A 6,589-nucleotide genomic window follows, 5' to 3' on the forward strand; every position below is an offset into this window, starting at 1 on the left:
TGTCTTCTGCTCCTATGAATCAGGAATATTATGCCAGTATTTATCCATTTGCAGCTGTCTCCAGACACTTTGCCTTTTGATTTCTATTTTCTTTCTAATTCTATGCACTGCTTTCATACAGCCCAGTCTCCAAACTTTTGTTTTTGAAGGGAACTCTATTCTTTTAAGAAAATGTAAATTCAGAGGTTTTTTGATGGATTTGTTCCAAAGTTTTAGTAAGATATGCAAGATCACAGTCTGGGCCTGATGCCTGTTTCAAAAGGTCAGAGTGTTGTGAAGTTAGATAAAATTCTGGACTAGGAACTGAGCAGAGAACATGATACAGCAGCCAAAAGTCAGGGATATTTCCTTTTTCAGAAGTTTTATCAATGACATCCTCTTTATTTATGTGCTGATGTGGCATTACATGCTTTTGGGAGTGAGGATGAATCCTTACGTGACTTTTGCCATTGGTAAAGATTCTCAGGGAGAGGGAATAATGGCTCTTTCCCCATCCTGCCTCTTGTAGTGGATATATCAACATACATTAGCAACTGATTTGAGGATTAAATATGCTCAAAACTTTGGATGGATGGATGGATGGATGGATGGATGGATGGATGGATGGATGGATGGATGGATATCTGCATTTCTTGTGCCAATTCTTCACTGTGGTTTAGCCTCAGGGTAGTAAGCATGCATTTGCTACAACGTTGAAAAATCCAGTGGTCGTAAGATATTTCAGGAAAGATCTAACCAAGGAAGTTAGTGCATAAAGAATATGAATTTATAGAGTGCTCTGATATACTCTGAATTTTCACATGGAAAAGGTTTTTTACTGAGGGTATTTTGTGCCTTTCAGCCATCTCATCATATGTACTGTGAGCATCTGCACAGCTTGAAGAAGGCAGTGAGTTGCAGATCTTTTCCCTACCTTTCTGCATGCTCCTAGAGAGACACCATAGTTCATAGAGCAGGCTTACTTTAAAGTAAGCTGTGGGCTTTCACCACTTCATGCTCAGAAGTGACCTAAAAAAAAGGAAAGGCATCCCACTTAAGAGCAAAAGTCTTACTGAAACTCCAGATGTTCTCAGAACCCCAAATTTTAGCCCAACAACAACTCTCACAATAACTGTCTGTACAAAAGTTTTTCTTTCCAAACCTTTGGATTTCATGTTGGTTACGGAATTTGCTGTTTCGAACAGGGCATGAAAATGGATTTGAAACAGCAGTTAGTAACAGCAACATCTACCCATTTTCATCACTAATTTGGTGCTCTATCTGAAGGATTATCTACTTGAGTATCTTTAAATATTGCAAAACCCATGATAGGTGTCATGTGATGTTCCAGTGTATATTCATTTTGTAACATACATAAGATAGAACTTTTAAAAGTTTGGGGTAAATTTCAGAACCTTAGTAACCCAACCAATTTTCCAATAGACAGACATATTCTCAGTCTGCCAAAGCAGGTAGTGCACTGTTTTAGTTTCCTTTGATTGAAAAATATTTTCTTTAAAAAGACATCTTAAGGCATCAGTCACCAGATGACTAATGCTTTAGTCTAGCTATTAGAGTTTAAATCCCACTAATTTTAGGTTTTCCTAACCTCAGCCTGCCCTATTGCAGCAAAAGGAGACTGGCCCATGTTGAAACATTAGCAGGATCCAGGGAAACCAGAGAATAACTTTAAATATTTTGTACAAATATTCCCTAGTCTATACTCTGGCCCAAACAACTGGATTCTTAATTCTAAAATGATTTAAACATGAACATCAAGTTCTGGAAAGAGCAATGTTGAAAGAAATCCGACTTTCTTGTGCACAGAATGCCTTGACTTCAGAACTGGCTGTGGTTAACAAAAGCATTAACTTGACGTGACATTTGCTTGCTCTGTCCTCAAAGAGGGAGTGATACACAAACAGCCTTCAGACTGTGTCTTAAATTTTCTGGACTGTATTCCACACTTGGTTGTGTTGCATGTTGCGAAGTCACAAACAAGGCTCAAGGAGGAAACTTGAAACATTCACTCTTAAGCAATCCAGGAGTTAGACTACGCACAGCAATTCCACCAACACGCTTACTCTGAAATCACTGAACTGGTGCTGTTTCTCCATTAAAATCCAGAAGAGAAAATCCAGCAATTGCAAAAGTAACACCTTAAACGCTGAAACTGCATTTGAATTTTCTGTCTGCTTACTGCAGGTAGAGTAATTCTGTGCTGAGAGTGACTGCACTCATATAGATAGTGTTCATAAAGACAAAGAACTGTGCAACATAAAGTTGAGTAATTTTTTTATTTTCTTTCTTGTGTATTGCTCAAGTCCCATTGACCTCTCCAGCCTATACAACTTCCCTCCCACCCTCCCACTGCTCTGTTAGTCTACCTGCTGTCTACTGTCACTTGAAACTGTGGGCTGATTTCAAACACTCTCAAGCCTGACTGGTAAAACACATGCTTTTCTCTGATGTGTAATTCACAATATTCATTTAGAGGGATTTAAATGGAGCTTTGCTCTTACAGATTGAAGGAAAGTAAAAGTGCAGTAAGAGTCTATTGTTTTGGCACTCGGCTGCATGTTGCAGAACGTTGCATAGTGATGCATTGATAAGATAAAATATATGCTACCAGAAACAAGTCAGAGGTTTTTCTATTAAAATCACTCATTGCTCTGTGGCACTGTATAAACAGGGCAGAGTAAGGCACAGTAGAAGGTGTTCAGGAAAGGAAAACACATTTAACATTCATGCCATCCTACACAGGATTTTAATATATAAACACATACAAATATATATAGAGATCACAACATTTCAGGCAAGAAGCAAGTGTCAATGCATTCGAATTCCTAACACTAATAGTCCACTCTAACAGCAACCACCACAGATTTCCTTGGATATGTCTGACTTTGTGTAGTCGTGCTGTGCTTATAATGCACACAAATTCAGAACGCCGACTGCAGAAACTTGCAGATGCAGGCAGTAACCCTCAAGGGCTACAGTGAGCAACGTGACTTCAGATACGATCACTTCTATAGCACTGGTCTATAAAATCTGTGGTTTTTGCAAGATCAAAATGTGATTTGGTGTTCCCAGAGGCAAGTGGGAATGTTTGTGCCACTGACTAGCAAAGGTGATAGCTGAGTTGTCATCCTTCACCTCTCTTGTCACTTTGTTTTCTACGACTGCTCTGAAGCAGGGTAGGTGATCCCTGAGTGACAGGGAAGCTGCAGCAGCTCAAGCCCCTAAACAAGCTACACAGGCAACAAACTGACCGAGAGAATTTCAGCAAATCTACATTACCTTTGGTTTTAGCAGGAGTTGGATTAGGTTTTAATTCAGATTACATTGCAAATACCTTCCTGTGGGATGACTGGCTAATTGCAAGTCTGGATGAAAACCACAGGACCTCGAGGGTAATTAAAACTCTCAAGAAAGCAGTACTTACGCTTAGAGAAATTACCTTGTTGTTGACACTGGGTGTAAACCACAGGTCTTCCTATTCCTCCTTCAACAGGACATTAAAATTGGTTGGCAAACATGAAAGGAGCTGAACACTTTAATACCATTACAGAAAGCTCTGCTAGACATCCCGCTGTTCAGGGTCCAAAGTGTCACTTTTGTTACTGAATTCTTGTTCTGTACTGACCTTTTAGACCACAGCTACAGTTGTGGTGGTACAACACGTTCTCCAGTAATTTGTTCTACCCCAAGCAAGTTGTAGATTATCAATATAATGTTAGTGTGATTTAATTTTAAATACTATTTTGAGATAGCCTTTGCACTAGCCAAGCACTGTGAACCACTGACTGCTGGTTTAACTATGTTGATTTTAGCTGAATTCAACTGAATTAAGAAAGATTCGAAACAAATTCAAACCAACCCCTCCAGAACTGAGACAAGTAATACTGGACCCGTACAAGGTTTTGTTTCAGTTGAATTAATCTAGTATAGAAAACAACTCTAAAAATAATTCAGTTGTCAAGCAGATTGGGAAAAAGTATTTTTTATACATTTTAGAGAAAAGCTTTTGGGACTTACTCTCTGCCAGTGTATCAGTGGATTATTTCTAAATGCTGAAAGTATTTAGAGCTACCTTTTATGAGAAGTGGGCCAAAATTGAAAGAACAGATTTGAACTCTTGAATTTGCGGATTGGAATGTAATTCTCACACCTATTTATCCAGCCTTGCCAGACTTATTACCACTACTTGAGCCCTAGGAGTGAACCTACTTTTACAGCTTTGTTTCCTGATCCGATGCAAAATTGCAATCCATGTATTTTATGGTTTGGGAATAGGCAGAGCCAAAACCTTGTAGAGCACCATTCCACTCAAGACCAAGTATTCTCATCAAGATCACCTAATATCCCAGGTCTTCTATTTGGAACTCTATGTTTTTGAAGACGCTTGTGGGATTTTACCATGCTGCAAGTGAAGCACAGCTTAACACAGAGCCAACACCAGAATCTTCAAACTCTGTCTCTGTCTGTTCCTCCCAGTAGCTGCAACTAGTCTGGAAAACCAGTTGATCTAGTGCCAATTGCTCAGGCAAACAAGCGGTGTTAGCAGTATTTGATTTCTGAGCTTTTTTTTACTTTTTTAAGCAAGTTATTCATCCCACACACTTTCTAGACGTTAATTTTTAAGCCACCTTTTTTTTTTTTTTAATTCCAAACTATATACACGGACACAAAAGTAATCCTTACACTCTTAAAAAAATGGAAATCACAGCATGTAGGACTTTAAACTGCTTGAGAGACATTTGGGAAAAGAGAATACACATTCACTATGGATAAAAGCGAGTTGCTAACCAATACAAACAAATGTAACCTAATCTATCCACAGCAGTACCCTACTGAACACTTTTGCCTCCTATTATACAATTCTGCCACAGCAATAAAATCAACTGTCTGCAACAGTTTTAGTTCGTTGTATGGTTAATACCAATAATGTACTCAAAATTGATGTTTAACAGGGTGAACTGATTTGTTAGAGTGTTAACAGCCACAGACTTTAACTAATAAACAGATCATTAACTGCTGGTAATAAACAACTTGCTAGGATCATTTATTATTTAAGAACATACTTTGTCTTAAGAAAAGATGGCCCGCTTAAATCTATCTATGACACCTTTCTGGCTGCCATTCAAAGTGGGAGGCACAGATGAAGCCACAGAGAAACTATGCCACACACACTAGATCAAAATTCTTGAAAAAATACTGGTTTTCGTGAGAAAGTACTCACAAGAAATACATTAACTGCTTACACTGTTCAATAATATAGTCAGCATTTTTACCAAGCTCTTGTTTTTAATACTGTCTCTAATTGTAATGCAAGGAATCTAATTTCTAGTTCTGATAAAAACTATAACGTCTTCATCCTTCTTTTACCATATGGGATGCCACTGCAACAAGCATTTCCTTCTGGAAGTAGTTCTGAATGGGAGATACTATTTAGGTATATAAAGAGTTTTCATAATGGAAGAGGAAAGAAGTTAAAGGGAAAGGCCATGTAAACTTTGTTACACGAGAGGAAGGAAAAAAGGTAGCTTGAAATCACTCATTCTCAGGAAACCTTTTAAAAAGCTGAAAAGTTGTAAATACATTGCTTAATTACTCTAGATGATGACTGGAGATTTGGAAGGAACAAAAGAAATTCCCTGTCTCCCCATGGTTTCTAAGCCATTCCGTGTGTAATAAAACAAAGTCACACAATAAGATAGACTTTGCATATTGGAGTGTCCTAATTTTGTCAATATTTGAAGTTCAACAGTGTGGTACCACTGTAGTTTCCTTTTGGTTCTCACTTCTGAAAGAGGTGATGTGGCACAATGCCAATCTGATTGAAAAGCAGAGACACCTTCTAAGATTATTAGAATAAATTTAAGTTACCAAAGCAGCCAGATGAAGATTTCTTAACCTCCTCCCTGCATTATTTCAATAACCTTTTTAGTCAAGCCCGTAAAAATACAACCACATATTCTGAAAAAGAGTGAGAGATAAGAGGAGCTCAATGACAGTTTGTTGATATCCAGATTTTAGATTCAGAATCACAAAATATTGATTTGTTTTCTAGTATCTCCTTAAAGCCACCAACATAACTTATGGGGTTATTTTTTCTAGGCACTGTGTAAATAAACTGCACAAACACCTCAAAGAAGCTACAGGCTGAATGCAAATGCAGTCTCAAGACTGAGTGTCAGCCTTTAACAAGCCTGCTGAAATGTACATATAACACTTTAATTACAGAGAGTTGAAGGATGACTTCTTTACGCCAGATCCTTACAAGTGAAGAAATGTCATTTAAAGAAAATTTTTCATTACAATTTTTTTACATCCCTGTGCAAGTCCAGGAGAAGGCATTTTTAATATCATCGTCAAAATAATTCTAACCTTAAACAAATATAAATTGGCTATTGCTTGCAGTAAGAAAAAACCCCTGTATTTGTATGCTAGTTGGAAAAATGCTTCTATTTAATTGTTTGTGGAAGAAGCAATTTATTTATAGACATACTGTGCAGGAGGAAATTTGGCTCTCCTACCATATAATAAGATGCATGGCGCTCTGCCAGGATGCTGGCTATCCCTGGACATTTGGTGTTCCATATACCAA

The sequence above is a fragment of the Coloeus monedula genome (assembly GCF_965178545.1).
Source record: "Coloeus monedula genome assembly, chromosome: 6".
Lineage (NCBI taxonomy): Eukaryota > Metazoa > Chordata > Aves > Passeriformes > Corvidae > Coloeus > Coloeus monedula.